Genomic DNA, 18,734 nt, shown 5'->3' with positions numbered 1-18,734 from the left:
TTTTTGATATTTTTGAAAATAATTCCTTACCACCTCCTCAGTATATATATGGGTATGTTTTGTGTTTCACATTGACCATTGCATACTACATTTTCCTTTTACTCAAAGGTCACCCTTACAATGTCTGTGTCAAGACAAAATACAAATTGTGTGAAAGATGTTAATCCACAAAGTGAAAATTGGATCCTGATAGCAAGGGTTATACGTTTGTGGTTTGTTTCTGATTTCAAGAAAACAAAGTTTCCATTCTCCATGGAAATGGTCATACAAGACAAAGATGTAAAATACTTTATCATTTTCTTCCATATTTTTTTTTATTACAGTTTAATGTCATTTTTATTAATCATGCTTAATGTTTGTTGCTATCTTTCAGGGTGATAGAATTCATGTTTCCGTTAGAAGAACTCTAATTTATAAATTTCAAAATGATATTTTTGAGGATAAAGTTTATTCCTTCAATTTCTTTAGTGTGTCTACTAATTCAGGATCTTATCGCACTACCTGTCACCAATACAAAATCAATTTTCAGTTTGGAACCAAAGTAAGCTCTATTGGTAATGATCTGGTCTCATGTCCGAAACCTCATTACACACCAATTTCTGTGTTAAAGGCGCCTGGATTTGATACGGACTACTTAGTCGGTTAGTAATATTCTTTTACTTCAACAGATTTGTTTGAACATGTTTTTAAATGAATATGTTTTTACAGATGTTATTGGAATATTAACTGGTGTGGGAACTGAAAGAGAGCTGAATAGATCAGGGTCAACAACTAAGTTAAATGCAATTTCTATTGAAGCTGATGGGTAAGCTAATATTTTGTACCATAACTAATCCAAAATATTTGTTCTTACAATTGTAATTTTAATTTACAACAGCTACTGCATTGAGTGTACTTTATTTGGTAACTATGTTGATGAGCTCAATGCATTTCTGTCATCTGGAGAGCTGGAAAATATTGTCATCAGTGTGCATTTTGCTAAAGTCAAAATTTTCAAGGGTATGTCAAGTGTTGAATTTCTAATTTATTTATATTTTTTATTTTATTATTTTATTTACATTATATTTTAATTTTAATGTAGACAAGGTTTTTATACAAAATTGCTTGGAATGTATGAAAATAATATATAATGATAAGTCCAAAGATGCAACCGAACTCAAGAAAAGGTTAGTTTAATATATTATTTTTCGATAATTAAAATGTATGAACCTTTCTAACTACAACTTTTACATCTGTAGGATGATTGAAAGTTCGGATTCTCCTACACAAGGACTCAGTCAATTGTGTGACTCTGGAAAACAGAATGTTGAGGATGAATTCATCACCTTCATTCATAGAAATACTATTCAAGGCCTGAAAGATTGCAAAGAGGTATTACTAATGTTTTTTAACAGTGTATTGAAATCGATTATTAATATTTGAAGATAATTTTTTTTTCTTTTTACAGGAAAGCACTTTTGTTATCTTAGCTACAATAAAACATATTGTGTCTGATGACGATTGGTGGTACACAGCTTGCTTATGCGGTAAAGCTGTTTACCCTGATTCCAAAATGTTTTTTTGTGAGAAATGTAACAAACATGTTATCAAAGTCCAACAGAGGTAGTGTTTGTACTTGCATGAATTTATTTTTAATAATTTGTTAATGATTAACTATTAATTATTTTCGTTAAATTATAGATATTATAGATATAATTTGTAAACCTTTCTGTATTTTATATTTCAGGTATAAGCTGAAGCTGCGAGTGATTGATGAAACGGATTCTACGACTTTCGTTCTATTTGACAGGGATGCCACTACACTGATCAATAAATCTTGCGCCGAATTATTTGAAAGTCATGATAAGGTAAATTATCGAACCATGCATTTGTTTATTTATGCATTTAAGAAAAGGTTATTATATTAATTGATATTTTTTTTTAATATTTAGAACGGTGATTCTGGTGTACTACCAAAAGACTTTGATCTTTTGATTGACAAAGCTGTTTTGTTTAAAGTTGGTTGTGTTAAAGATCAATCTGTTAGGTTTGATCAATCATTTCGTGTCAAAAAAGTTTGTATTGATGATAGTACTATACAAAGGTTTTGTGAAGGTCGTGTTGAAAATGTGGTATGTTTCCTAATTTGAGTGTATTCCTACTTACATTTTACCCTTAAATTCGTTATTTATACTGTTTTTGTTTAATTTAATTTACTTATCATTTTGTGAAGGAACTTCATTCTCAGAAGAAACGACTGTGTACTATTAAAGATGTCCAACAGGATGAGTCTTCTGTACCACTTTCTCAGGTAATTATCATTTAAAGTATTAAGTTAAAAAAGTGAATAATTTACTCTTACTAATATGTTTTGCTATCATCGCAGGATTTATTTAATAAATTCTCCACTGAAGCTGCTGAATTGCAATCTAAAACTATTGATTTAGGCAGTGATAGTGTGTTAGGTACTGTTACTGAATTTGTTGCTCCACGGGTTACAAGAGATTTTGCTTCACCTGCTCACACACCTGATGATGATATCCTGCTTAGGGTATTAAGGAAAAATATCAAGATCGAAAAGGGAGTACTATAATTTCATACTATTTCTCTAACGTTTTGTAACTTGAATGATCTATTTTCATGTATTGTGGGCTTTCTTTAATTTCTATGTAGAACATGTTATGATGTATCAGTACAATTCTATTTTTAAAACTGTTTATGTAATATTGTTAGTTTCATATGTTGACATTATCTTTGAGGTACGTACTTATTTTATAGTTCATTTTGAAGTTGTTATATTTTTGTTTTTTTTTCAATTTTATGTCTACATTTTAATTTATTTAATGAGTTTGTTTTTGTGTAATTCATATTATTCCATACTTTTTGTAACTCTATTTTGTAACAATGGTTCTTTCATTAAATATCAGAATCGTAATGGTAAGTGCCTCAACTTTTACTTTTTCTTTAATTCATAAATTTATATTGAATTATATAATATTTTAATAATTATAATTTGTGTTTTTTTTGTGAAGGTTATTGAAATATTCTTTTCCTTTCCCAGGGAATTTTTTCCTTTATTACAGGTATTGTTTTCCTTTATTAGAGTTATTCTTTTTTTCGTCAATTCATTTTTTATACATAATATCTTAGTATGTGATAAAAAATAATTCTTTGTGTAATGATATGTTTGTCCTTACGAGAAAGAATTTTTTTAAACAAAAATTCACCTTACACTCAACCTCTAAGAATTCAAACGGATTTAGAGGATAGCATTAACTACGTGTCAGAGCAATTAATGCATCAGTTCATTTTTTATTTTTTATTTTTGCATCAACTGTCTCTTCTATATCTTTTACACTTTTTTCAAAGTATTCATTTCATCTTCCAAGACTAATTTATTAAAAATTATGGATAGAAGTAATAATTACAGAAGTTAAAAATATTATATTTTAAATTCAATATGAAATTATATTTTCAATTTTAAATTTTAATTACATGTATGTTATTTAATGTTAGACGTTAGGGTTTAAGTATTTAATTTAATTATATGTATATATATAATATGATATATTAATAATATTTAATATGTTTAATATATTTTATATTATATTTATTTTATACTTATGTATATATTTATTTATTTATTATTTATTTATTTATTTATATATAATACAGTTTTATGTTAACTATTTTAATTTATTATTATATAATGCTAATTAATTATTAATTATACGTATCATTAATATTCATTTTATTTATCTATTGAAATAGTTGTATTTTTATTAATTTTTTATTTTGTTAATAACTTATTTAAACTGAAAAAACACTGTTGTATAAGGCAATGTAAAATGGAAACGTCAAAGAATAATTACAGCTAACACCTAACACCTAACACCTAACCTACTATGCTTTTTAAAGTTTTGTCTTTTCATATTCATTTTTTTTACTTTAATATTATTTCATTATTAATTATGAATATTTTTTCTTAATTTATTTTACTATCATTATTTGATTTTAATTATTTTTTTAATTATTTAATTTAGTAACTGAAAAAACATGTTGCTTCAGAGGAAATTTAGCGCAGATTTGGGATTGAAAAGGTATGATTGTTATATATAAGTAACGTAGGGCTTTCTATTACTCAGAAACCTATTGCTATTAGTCTTTTATACTTCTTCCCTACTTCTATTATCTTGATCTTTCTTTTTCTCATTGTCATGGCTGTCATTCCCGAAGAGATCGTAAAACTTAGTGGGAAAGGTTTATTTACAACAGTTAACATTCGTGGGGAGGTATGTTTTTGGTTCTTAAATTCCTTACTTTTCATAGTTTTTTCAGTTCTTTAAGTATTTTTATGGTTTTAAAATGGATAGAATGGACACGTGGATCGTGCATTCGCCATCGAGTTTGAAAATGAACTGGAGGAGGAATGGACCCTCAGCGACAGTCAAGGCAATATTCATATAGTATATTATAACAAAGATATACTTTGTCCCCAAATTGTGTATGGATGGTCCCGTCTGAGTGATTTTTATGGGTTTAAAGGTGACCACAATATATTGTTCCGTTACGTGGGTAATAACTCCTTCCATATAACTGTTTTTATGGGGGAGTTATGTGAAATGATTTTGACAAAATTTCTGAAGGAAGTTGAAGGGAGGTTGCCGCTCAACAGTGGCCCCTTTATACATTTTGGCTTAAAGTTGAGTTCGAAACAGGTCTTTGGAGGATATGTGGTAAGTTTACCATCCTTTCTTTTTAAATGGATATTAATATATTCTATTTCTTTTATTAACTAATTATTAACTAATATTTTCGTTATTGTTTAAGGATCTGCCTTCTCCTTTTTCTGAATATATTCGTAGAGGGAAGTTCAAGAAGGTTAATCTACATGGATGGCTAGAAGCTGTTGAATGCACCATTTTCAAGTCCAAGTTTCCTTCCAGAAGCGTTACACTCTGTAACGGGTGGAAACAATTTTGTCGTCTTCATTCTATTCGTGAAGATGACAAAATTATATTTGAATGTAACAAGAAGCCCTCTTCTGATATCAGGGTTCTACTACTGAAGACGTGTCACTACAAAAGACTTAGTGCTTAGGATAATCAGTTATTGTTTTGAACTATATTAGTTTGTTTAAGTTAATTTATTTTTGCAAGTATTGCTTCTTTTTGTTGGGAAGTATCCAGTTTCCACTTTGAGGAAACAAGAACAGTTTATTTTGTTTACTCTTTATTTTTATTTCATTGTGGTTCTGTTTAATTAGCTCATCTTATTTCTTTGTATTTATTGTTTAGTGTTTCTTTCGTTTCAATATGTATATATATATATATATATGCTTTTAATTTTTCATTTCTTATCTGGCATATTAATAATGCGTTGGCATTTCTAAATATGCTCAATGCTATAAGAATTGCCAGTATATTAAAAAAATCATAAGCCTGTTTTATATTTTTGAATGCATGCATATTAATTGGATTTTCTATACAATGTTTATGTTTATATTTTTTATTATTAATTATTATGTTATTAGTTATTGTTGTATTAACTATTTTTTTATCTCGAAACCTTTTGATGTACATTTGTTTGTTTTTCAGTATTATTTTTCTAATTTTTAAAAATTTTTATGAATACTATTTCATTTTCAAAATATTTCTTATTTATTTCTGCAGGTGACTTCATAGTTCAATATGAATTTGCCTACAATTCGTTTCTATTGGAAGAAACACACATTTTTTTTATTTACAAGGACTTCATTTGATATGTAATGAATTATACTTTTACTTGCAATAATTATTTTGCAGTATCTTTTTTGCAGGTTCAACTTAACGAAGGAAGTTGGTCTTTAATACTTTATTTTTTATGTATATATATATCTTATGGGAACATAGTATAAGAAATCGTTTTATTTAATTTAAATTAGTTTAAATTGTAATGTATTGTAATTTACAAGTCATTGTAAAATTATGTAATTTTAATGTTAATTTTTTTGTGTATTATATTTAATTTAATTAAATTAAATTTAAACTTCTGAATTTCACTATTTCTATATTTCTATATTTCTATATTTATATATTCCTCACTTTCAGAATTTTTATATTTAACCAGACTTATTATAATGTTAAAGTTCAATAAAAAAAACAGTTAAAATGTTATATAGCATAAAAATATTATTAAGAAAAATTAAAAAATCCGAAGAAAGGAAATATATCTTATTTTAAAATAATAAAAAGTTGTATAAAGTATTATTTAAGAATTCCAGAACTTTCAAGTAATCATTAGTTCCACTGACTACAAATTTCGAAGTTAAATTAAAAAATAAATAAAAAACAAATTAAAATAAATATAATATTAGTGCAGATTCAAAATAAGTTAAGAACAGAATTTTGAGTGTAAATCATTAACAAAATGAATGAAGAAGTTTCTGGGGAAGCACATAAAGTTGGTTCTATTAGTTCAAACTCATTTGTCCCTTATCATCTTCATCTTCTTCGACATTCATAAGCCAACTGATATCTATATTTTACATTTTAGAAACAATCTTTGTCTCAACATCTTCTTTTTGTTCATTATATTAGATATCAGATACCAGATCTGCTCTCCATGGTGTACTATGTTTCTGCTTGGTTCTGGGAGGTACAACTCAAACGCTTTAGAACGGAAAAGGTAATTAAAGCTTTGATTTTTTTCATTCCGACCATAAATATTAATTAAAGGTGCATGCATTTAAGACAAAAAAACTCTTTCTCTTCTTCTTTGATTTCCCAGTATAGAACTTGGTAAAAATAGGCACTGCAGAGGTATCCATGGAATGGAAAAGGTAATTAAAGTTTGGATCTTTTTTCATCCTAACCCTAAATATTGATTAAAGTTTCCATTTTTAAATGTTTTAAGTTCACAGATTTAAGGTATAATAATTATTTTAAGTTCTGTTTTAGTGAAATTAGTAAATACAAAATGAGAATATTTGTTTTAGTCACTTTTTTTTGGCGGTATACATATACTACATGTTTTTGCATGTTGTGTATTATTTCAGATATATCCAATGGAAGAATTCCTTTTTTTTGTTAAACAGAAAAGCTGTTCTAGAATGGTGCAAAAGAAAGTTAGCCAAAGTTCCTTTTTTTTGCTTAATAGGGTTGTGGGATCAGGGTATATTGATGTACTTTATGTTTCTGTTTTTGGAGGTTGCTTCGTTCATCTGTGTTTTAAGAGATGATTGTTCCTAGATAAATGTCCGTCCACATATATTACTATATTTATTATTTACTATATATATTATTATATATACAATCTGATAAATTTATTCCCTGCAGGTTTCCTCTTTCAAAAGTCAACCAACAATTCATTAATGAGAATGCTTAAAGTAGAACGTTGTTCTTTTGCACTGGAATAGGAATTTGTTTTCATATCTTAAAAGTTAAATTCCCCTTTTTTCACAACAACTTCTACACATGCATTTCTTCATCGAACATTGATACTACCTAAATTTTTAAATTTTTTTATTCTTCTTACATTTCGAAGTTTGATTGTTTATTATGCAAAATATAGAAAAATTGTGCAAGTGTTATCCCTTTTGGAAGGTAAATTTTTGGTTTAACATTTTTAAGTATTAAATATAATTATTATATAATTATATAAATAGATATGATTATTATATAAAAATATTACACATTTTTTTCAATATTTTAATAGTTAATTAATAAATTTATTATGTCAAAGTAATAACATAAAAGGGAGTCCCGTGCGTGACCATATACCGTCAAAATTGGCGCCAAAACAAAGCTACTGTGAACAATATATTTTACATACTTACTGCTGAAAACAGTACATACTTTTATGGCTGAAAATATTTGTTCTTACTACAATACTCCCTGAAGTTCAGTCATTCAACTTTCAATAGTTATGGAGAAACTGAAGGAAAATATTAATAGAAGAAATAGCATTCTTAGCCTTTCTCAAACAAATTCTAATGCATCAGGTATACCAACTACAATGTATATTTATATTTTTAAGTGTCATATATACATACATATAGATATAGATATATATTTCAAAATTATTTTTAGAAAACAATTTCATAGTCTATTATGATCTATATATAATCAACTGTCACGCCAATTTATGGTAAAAATATATAAAAAATAAATGGTATGTTATAGTTCTTAATAGATTTATTGTTTGTTTATGATTTGACCTATTTTTTTAAATGATTTTTATTTTCCAGAGAATCAAAATCCAAACACAACATGCATATCTGAATCCCGCAATGGTAAGCATAAGTTTAAGCATATCTGAATCCCGCATTTTTATTTATCATTTTCACTGTAATTTTTTTTTTTTTATTGCTAGCAGCTGATAATGGAAAAGATGCCAGAAGAAAAAGAAAAAATATATTGTATGAATTGCGAAGAGAGAATGTCAAAACAACAGGTAGTCAACATAATTACCTTTTTTTTATCATTAATAATACTAAATGTCAAAATTTATCCATGTATTTTTATTTTTAAACAAGTTAATCCAAATGCAATACACTTAACTCATAATTCTATGAACTTAACTTTACTGTTATCTAATTTTTTTATTATATATTTAAAAATTAGGTTCATAAAAGAAGTTAATAATCACTTATGATGTAAGAGTGAATCAACTCTCAACACAATTTATGGTAAAAATATATAAAAAATAGATTGCATGTTATAGTTTTTAACAGCTTATTATTTTACATGGGTTTTATTCTCCAGAGAATCAAAATCCAAACACAACATGCATATCTGATTCAAACAATGGTAAGTATAACTTTAACAATATTCTTTACTTTCAAAGTACTTTATCCTATTTATATATGATTTTCGTTCTAATTTTTTTTTATTTTAGTTCTCGATGCTGATAATGGAAAATATAACAGAAGAAAAAGAAGAAATATATTATATGAACTGCGCAGCAAAAAAGTTAAAACAACAGGTACTGAAACCTAAATACCTTATTTTTATATATATTTAGATTTAAATTTAGATTTAAAATATAATTAGCATTATTTGTCATCCCTTTACCTTATTTATCACCAATTATGACTTATTGTTGTAGGTGGAAGTACTCCTAACTCATGTGAAGATCTTGGTTCTCCAACATCAAGAATTATGATAACAAATATCCCAGTTTATGAGAAGTTTACTCCCAACAATCAATTAATGCATTCAGCAACCAAAGTATTGTCATCAATGAGTACTGTTAGTAATTTAGAATTGCTTCAAGGTTAGTGAAAACGTATTATAAGTTTTATTCATAACAATTTAAACTAATACTACATCAATAAACATTTCAATTTTTATATATACTGTTTTTGTGGAATCATTTTTTTTTTTTATTAATCAGATGTTGCCAAATCTGCAAAGGTAGAAGAGGGAAACTTCATTTATGGTCAGCGAGAAAAGGTTAATCCAACAAGAGGTAATAACAGTGACATTTTATTTCATAAACATTTTATATTACTAAAGTCAAATCTTATGCCTAATTTATTTTTTTGTAGGTCAAACTATTGTGAACTCAAGTAAGAAATTTTTGTGTCAAAGTTCTCAAAATACAAGCATAAATGATTCTATCTGTGCAAAACTGACTCTTGACAATGAATTCAACACCATGCATTCAATTCCAAAAGTATTATCATCAATGAGTACAGTTAGTAATGAAGAATTTGGTCTTACGGTGCAACTTCATGGTTAGTTTTAATGGATAATTCAACTGTTTTCATTACAATTATAGTACTAATTTATGTTTTACTATATTTTTTCTAAATAAACTGAAATCATTAAGTAGTAATAATTATCATATATATATGGTTCAAACACACTCAAATGCTAAAGTTCTTCAAATCATTTTTCTAAGATTAAGTTTAATGTAAAATAATTTATAAGTTCTTATATACTGATGTTAATTGATTTATCTTATTCGATCACTCATTGAAAGTTTTTGTTTTAGGTCAAAGTACTCTTAAATCAATTCAGGATTTTGATTCTCAGACATCTGGAATTACAGGCTCAAATTTCCTTTCTTCTCATCAGCTTACTCCTAAAAATCAGTTAAACATGATGAATTCTACTACCAAAGCAATGTCATCAATGCAAACAATTACTCATGGAGACATTACCCTCACTCAACTTCCTCATGGTTAGTTTACGACCAGTGATTCGTTATATTTGATTAAACTATCTAGCAATGGCACATTATAATTTTATTTCTTTATTTTTTGAAAAAAAAAATCTTTGATTTTGTGCACATTTGGGTAAAGCTGCAAAATGGTGATCAAGCTAGAGGTAGTAGAAATATAGACTGAATGAAAATTCATTTAATGAAAAACATTTTTTTAACAAAAATCATTTTGTTTTGCAATTAGTGACCCCTAAGAGTCATGTGAACGTGATGGATGCAACTTCTCAATCATTGTCATGTTTACAAACAATTTGTACTACCCCTAAATTTCAAGGTTAGTTCAGGAAACCAATGTAAATGATTTTTCGTTTATCTTTTTTGTCAATTAAATTTCAAAATCATACTCATGTTTTAGTACTAATTATTTATTGCTTTGGAACATATTTTCTCCAGGTAATTCAGTTGCAGGGAGTTTAAGGTATGTATTTAGTAACACACTAAACTTACATAACAAGTCCGGTACACACAGTGTTGAAATCATTGAATCAGTGACTCAGAGATTGAATTTTGACGAAGATATCCAAAATGAAGAAAATAATGGTACTAAAAATTGTTAATTTATAATTCTTTTTTTTTTAATTTTGTAACAACCACTTTCTTTTATTATTTTTTGTTTCAGATGACACCAGACAAGTTTTTAGTTCTGAATTATATTCAAAAGCTGAAAATGAAGGTGCATATCTTTAACTATAACTTCTTCATCAAACTAAATCAATTTATATCAGAAAAGTAATAGATCACCTTTCTTAATTTTCTGAAAATAGCTACTGTTGAATTTGGACAACCTACTATTCAATGTGAATACTGCTTGGGCGAGGTTTGGTATGAAGAAAGATCTCAGAAATCTAAGATTTATGTTAAGGTTGATTTTTCTATTTGTTGTCAAAAGGGAAAAGTACAACTCCCTTTCTTACAAAAACCTCCTAAATTGCTGTTAGATTTATTAAATGGGAAAGATAGTCGAAGTCAACACTATCTACAAAATATTAGAAGTTACAATAGTATGTTTTCATTTACTTCAATTGGAGGGAATATTCACTCTTCGATAAATGATGGATCTGGCCCTCCTCAATTTATTCTGCATGGACAAAACTATCATAGGATTGGAAGCTTGCTCCCCAATAATGGATCATCTCCTAAGTTTGCACAACTTTACATATATGACACTCAAAATGAAGTGTCAAATAGATTATCTCACTTTGGGTATGTGTTATTTTTAGTTACTTTACTGACTTACTTTCTATTTACTGGATTAATTCAAAGATTATTTTTAATGATATATTTTTAAAAATTGCATGTAGGTCAAAAGTGAAAAATGTGACGTTTGACAAATCCTTAATTGAAGATCTTACCAAGATGATTGATGACAACAATGTTTTGGCCAAAACTTTTAGAAGAGTAAGAGAATTTCTACATGATGATGTAAATTCAGATTTTGCATTGAGGTTATTTAGACACCGATGCAAAGATCCAAGAGTGTACAATACCCCTACAACAGATGAGATAGCTGCATTAATTGTGGGTGATATGAGCAACATGGAAGTAGGGCGAGATATCATAGTGAAAAAATATTCAGGACAAATGTATAGACTCCATGAAACACATACAGCCTTTATTCCATTACAATATCCATTAATATTCCCCTTTGGAGAGGATGGGTATCAAGAACATATTCCAATACGGAATTCTGGAAGTAATAGCAGAGAACGTAAGAGAAGTCGTATTTCATTAAGGGAATTTATTGCATTTAGAATTCAAGAAAGAAATGTGGAGTTTGGGAATATAGTCCATTCACGTCGATTGTTTCAACAATTTTTGGTTGATGCATATACAATGGTTGAAGCTCAAAGATTGTCTTTTATAAGGCTAAACCAAAAAACAATCCGTTGTGATATTTTGCAAGGCGTACAAGAAGCAATGAATCGAGGAGAAACAAATTCTTCTGCAATTGGAAAGCGGATAGTTTTACCTTCATCTTTTACAGGAGGAATGAGATATATGTTCAACAATTGCCAAGATGCTATGGCCATTTGCAAAACATTTGGATATCCGGATCTATTTATCACTATTACCTGCAACGTAAATTGGTCAGAAATACGTGACTTTGTTACCTCAAAAGGATTAACTGCTGCTGATAGGCCAGACATTGTTTGTAGAGTTTTCAAGATGAAATTAGATTAAATGATGATTGACTTCAAAAAAAATGACTATTTTGGCAAAGTTAATGCAGGTAATCCACATTAACCCATATTTAACAGTTTGTTTGATTTATTATTATGTATTACATTTTGAAGAATTTTTTTCATATTCTTTCAGGTATGTACACTGTGGAATTTCAAAAAAGGGGTTTACCTCATGCCCACATACTACTGTGGTTGGATGGAGAGAATAAGTTAAGAAATCCAACAGATATTGATGGAGTCATTTCTGCAGAATTACCCGATGCATTTTTATATCCTAAATTGTCAAAGGCAGTGACAACCTACATGATACATGGCCCTTGCGGGGTAAGTCGAATAAGTTCACCTTGCATGATTAATGGTAGATGTTCAAAATTTTACCCAAAGAAATTTAAACTGTTGACTACTATTGATGAGGATGGATATGCATGTTATAAACGTTAAGATAATGGAACATTCATTCTTAAAAATGGAATTAAGTTGGACAATAGAAATGTTGTGCCATATAGCCCTTTGCTACTACTGAGGTATCAAGCCCATGTTAACACAGAATATTGCAACAAATCAAATTCAATCAAGTATTTGTTTAAATATGTGAACAAGGGTCCAGATAGAGCCAATTTGAAAATTACTACTGCTGATAAAGACTCTACAGAGACCCCAGTTATTGATGAAATTAAACAGTATTATGATTGTAGATACATATCTCCATGTGAAGCTGTGTGGAGAATATTTGCCTTTGATATCCATCATAGATGGCCTCCAGTTCAACGATTAACTTTTCATCTATTGTATGAGCAACCAATTGTTTTTAAAGACAATGAAGACATTGATGAAATATTGAACTTCAATCAACATAAAACAACAATGTTTTTAGCTTGGTTTGAAGCTAATAAAATTTATCCACTGGGAAAAAATTTGACTTACTGTGAATACCCTAGATTTTTTGTTTGGATGGCAGACAGAAGAGAGTGGAAGCCAAGAAAAAATGGTCTTAGTATTGGAAGGTTAACATATATTCCTGCAGGGTCAGGGGAATTATATTATCTGAGGTTATTGTTGAATTATCAAAAGGGTTGATGTAGCTATGATAATATCAAAACTATTAATGGTTTCATTCACAAAACATATAAAGAGGCATGCTATGCAATGGGGCTATTGGCAGATGATAAAGAGTTTATTGATGCAATTATAGAGTGCAGTGTCCTTGCTTCAGGAAATCAGTTGAGAAGACTCTTTGTTACCCTTTTAATGATGAATACTATGTGTAGACCAGATGAAGTGTGGAACAAAACATGGAAGTTGTTATCAGATGATATTTTATACCAAAAAAGAAAGGAGTTTGTCCTACCAGGTATAATTTTATTATTTTATTTGAAATTTATAATTTATAATTTTATAATTGCTATATGACATATAATTTCTTTCCTAGGTCTTAGAATTGAAGATGCTCAAATTCAAAACCTTTGTCTTTTACAAGTAGAAGAGTTATTAATTTCAAATGGTAAGTGTTTGAAAGATTTTCCAAGTCTGCTAGAACCTATTCATTCTGATTCCTTTATTTATCAAAATAGATTCATTATTGATGAATTGAATTATGACAAAATACAAATGTCTGAAATGCATTGTTCTCTTTTTCAAACTCTTACTCCTGAGCAAGTGGAAGTTTATGAGAATATAATGACAGCAGTCCTGTCAGACCTTGGTGGATTTTTTTTCTTATATGGTTATGGGGGAACTGGAAAAACTTTCATGTGGAAAACTTTGTCCACTGGTCTTAGATCAAAAGGGTTTATTGTTTTAAATGTAGCTTCTAGCGGTATAGCTTATTTGTTACTTCCAGGGGGAAAAACAGCTCATTCTACCTTTTGCATTCCTTTTGTAATAAATGAAGAGTCAACATGCAATATTCCTCAAGGAAGTCTTAGGGCCAAATTGTTGATCAAAACGAAATTAATTATATGGGATGAAGCCCCAATGATTAATAGGTTATGTTTTGAAGCCCTAGATAGAACTTTAAGGGATGTCATGAGAGCTGTAAGTGAAGAAAATGCTCTTAAACCTTTTGGTGGTAAAGTAATTGTATTGGGAGGAGACTTTCGTCAGATATTACCTGTTGTCAAAAATGGATCAAAGTATGACATTGTGAAGGCAACAGTAAATTACTCTGACTTATGGAAACATTGCAAAATCTTAAAACTTACAGAGAATATGAGATTAAAGAGTGATACATCAATTCAAAGTAAAACAGAAATAAAAGAGTTTGCTGATTGGATACTTCACATTGGAGATGGAGATATGGAGTTAAATGAGTTGGGACAAGGAATGATTGAAATACCGGAAGAGAATTTAATTTTAGATGTTGAACAACCTTTACTGCAGTTGGTTGAGTTTGTTTATCCCTCCTACATAAACAATGTGACATCTGATGATTCTTTTGATGATGGTGCAATATTATGTCCAACAAAAGAATGTGGGGATCAAGTGAATGAATTCATTTTATCATTAATACCAGGATCTGAAGTTTGTTATTTAAGTTCAGACAGTCCTTGCGAATGTGAAGAACAAGAAAATGCTCAAGCTGAGTGGTTTACAACTGAATTTTTAAATGAGATCAAATGCTCTGGAATTCCCAATCACTGTGTTAAATTAAAAGTCGGAGTTCCAATAATGCTTCTAAGAAATATTGATCAAGCCAATGGACTTTGCAATGGAACAAGATTACATGTAACTCACTTGGGGAAAAATGTTATTGGTGCCAAAGTTATTACTGGGAAAAATATAGGTGATCAAATATTTATTCCCAGAATGAACTTGACTCCTTCGGAAACAGGTTTGCCATTTATGTTTCAAAGAAGGCAATTTCCAGTATCTTTGTGTTTTGCCATGACAATAAATAAAAGTCAAGGTCAAACTCTGAATAAAGTTGGTCTATATCTATCCCGTCCAGTCTTTACACACGGACAATTATATGTTGCTCTTTCAAGAGTAAAATCTAAGAAAGGGTTGAAGATATTGATTTTGGATGATAATGGTATTCCCACAAATTTCACTACTAACGTGGTTTACAAAGAAATATTCGAAAATGTTTGAAGTATTAACTTACAGCGTTACAAATGAGGTATGAAATTTCTTTATTTATTTGAAATATATTTTTATTTATCATATTTTTTTGTAATATATGAACAACAATTTAAGAACTGATATACACTATCTCTTATAGGTTTTGATCAATGCTTTTGTTTGACACAATTATTCATGGTCATCTTGAAAGTATGGTACGTATCTTTTATTTTGACATATCTTTGTCAAGTTTGCTTAATTTAATTAATGTTTTACAGGAATTACTTATAAGAAGTAACAGTTTTGTAAAATTAAAGTTCAGAAATGATGAATCTGTAAAGCACTTGGTGACGTATGTTTACTTAAATTATTAATTACATAATTTATTATTACTATTACAAATTTCGTGTACCTATTTGTGTACTTAATCTTTTATTCAGGCTCTTGAAAGGCAATGTGAAATTCTTGATTTATGGAGTCAAATTCTATTGAGGGTTGCGTACTGGATGATCATATCTCATTCAAGATATTAAGGACAAATATCAACATTGATTCAAAAGGAAGTAATTTTAATGAAGAAATTTGATGTAGTATTAGCACTGCTTGGACAGTTTTGCAGTATATTCGTTACTCTCTCCTTATTATTTAATTTATATTCACACTATATTTTGATGATTTGTAGAATTACTATTGCACATTTCTTTGTATAATGTTTTGGTCTCACCACAGGACACAATGTTTCAGGTACTGTTAATATTAGAGTTAAAACAATTTCTTAAATTTCAATACGTTTATATATTATATATATAAATTTTTATTATTATCTTATTTTAATCAGTATTTTTTTTTATAACTGATATAATTTTTTTTTATCTAGAATATTTCAGGTGAGTTATTTGTTTCAAGAACCTTTACAGGTATTGTCATCATTTTTGTGTACATTTTAATAGTTTGTTTTATTAGTAATAACTATGTGTTTTATTAATTTTTAGCGTTTTTACTATTTGGACACTTTTAATTTCTTTGTGTAATGTGTTACTGTGCTCAAATTATATCTTAAATCATAACTTATACCTTAAATGATTATATAAGTTACTGTGCTCATATTATATCAACATTATGGTCCACAAGATAAAAGGTAGATCATTTCTTATTTTCAAGCTTTTTGTTTATTGATAAATGGTTGCATTAAATAGGTATCAGACTAATTAAGTCAATAATTTATTTTATTCTTTTTGAGATAGAGTGTGCCCTTTTTATTTTCCTGATACACTTTTTTCGAAATTTATTTGCTTTTTCCTATGCAAAACTTTTTTCGAAATTTAATTGTTTTTTCCTATGTAGAGTTTGTGAAGCAGGTAATCATTTCATCCCAATTTCCAAATTTAAGGATTTCAAAATTTATTTTTTTAAACAATCATTTATTTTATAAATTATTTAAATTTTAACCGTTGGATTTACATGCTTATTATTATTATTATTATTTATGTCAAATCATTATATGTTGTGAGAATTGATTTTTTTTCTGGGACGAATTCTTTTTATGTTATATTTCTCATCATCAAACTTCTTAAAAATGAACAAATTCATTATTCAAAAATATTTATTAAATCAAACAATTTTTTAAAATCAAAAAAGATATTTAAAGGCTTTATTTATTGATAAATGTGTGCTTTCCATGTATCTGATAGCAATCAACTCACAATTTTTCAGATTGTACTTTTTTTAATTTAGTCTGACTTGCTTGATTTTGTATTTTTACAGATACACGTGGCTAATGTAATCTCTCTTACACATTTCTCAAAATATTGATTCCTCTTCCCTATCAGATTTGGTAGATATAGATAATCATTTCAACATTAAACATTAAATATTTCGCTTCCCAACAACCGTACTCATTTCTACCAAATCTTCTATAAAATATCCTTAACCCTACTTTTTTTCTGGTGCTCTACTACTTTGTTTCTGGTGGTTTCTCTATTACTCTTTTTCTCTTCTACTGAGTTCTTGGTGTTTTCTCCACTACTCATTTAATGGCGCCCAGTGCTGAAGAAATCATTAGACTTCCAACAAGAGGAGTCTTTTGGTGCATGAACAGCCGTGGTGAAGTATGTATATTTTTTTTTTTTTCCAAAATTTCTTCTTTTCAACATTGTCTTCATTTCCTGACCTTTTTTTTTTCTTTATTTCATAAAAAATAGCTTGGTTATGTAGATCGGGCTTTCGCCATCGAGTTTCAAAAAGAACTGGGAAAGGAGTGGACACTGGCTGATTCAGAAGGAAACGTCCATATAGTGGAATATAACGAAAATTTATTGTCGCCGGAAATATTGAGTGGATGGTTTAATTTATTTGATTTTTATGGTTTCATAGATGATAACTACATTTTATTCCGTTATGTGGGTCACAACGCCTTCCATATAATTGTTTATATGGATGACGTCCCTCAGAGTGGAGTAGATCGTTATTTGGAAGAAATTGAAGGGAAGGAACCCTTAAGCATTGGTCCCTTTGATCATTTTTCAATAAAGTTGTCTCGATCAAGTATCCAACTCAGTTATCTGGTTAGTATAAAATTGATTTATTTCAAAATGCTCTTTATTTTATTCTACTTTATTTCTATTTTCTTATTATTTCGATATTGTTGTAGGATCTTCCTGCTAAATTTTCACAATATATTCGACAAGGGAGATTCAACAAGGTTACTCTGCATGGTCTACTAATGAATGTGGAATGCAAGATCTTGAAAGGGAAGCCTCCTTTTAGACGGATTAAACTTGGAAAAGGGTGGAAGAATTTTTGTAGTCTTCATTCTTATCGTGAAGGAGACAAGATAATCTTCGAATGTGATACGAGAAATCCTTCTTCTCATATCAGGGTTTTGTTACTTACTTTTATTCACAGTTTAAGTTATCCTGCATAATTTCGGTTATTATTCTCATAGCATAATAGTTACCAAGGACTAAGAAAGCTCATACATATTTATGTTTCTGCTTGGACTTTTTTGGAAAACTGAACAGTTAGGTACTCTTTATGTTTATATTATATTCACTATATGTTTCTGTTTAGTATTGTTCATATTCTATTTGTTCATCTGTTTATTTATAAATTTGTTTCATTATCTGGTATATTTATAATAGGTTGGCATTATTACATATGCTTAACACTATAACAATTGCCAGTATATTAAAGTCAGAAAAATCTTTTATCATATTTTTTATTATATATATTTTGTGTTAATATTAGAGAATGCTTATATTCGTTTTATTCTTTGTATATTGTCTATTATTAATTAGTCATTCA

The 18,734-nt window shown here is 28.4% G+C and overlaps 1 pseudogene; it reads left to right on the top strand.

Moving 5' to 3' along the window:
- Positions 1 to 120: 120 nt before the first annotated feature.
- LOC137822231 (uncharacterized) lies at positions 121 to 15,461 on the top strand (annotated as a pseudogene).
- Positions 15,462 to 18,734: the final 3,273 nt, after the last annotated feature.

This window comes from Phaseolus vulgaris, chromosome 9 (assembly GCF_000499845.2).
Source record: "Phaseolus vulgaris cultivar G19833 chromosome 9, P. vulgaris v2.0, whole genome shotgun sequence".
Classification (NCBI taxonomy): domain Eukaryota; kingdom Viridiplantae; phylum Streptophyta; class Magnoliopsida; order Fabales; family Fabaceae; genus Phaseolus; species Phaseolus vulgaris.
The sequence above is the reverse complement of the archived record's forward strand: the minus strand, read 5'-3'. Positions and strand labels throughout refer to the sequence as shown.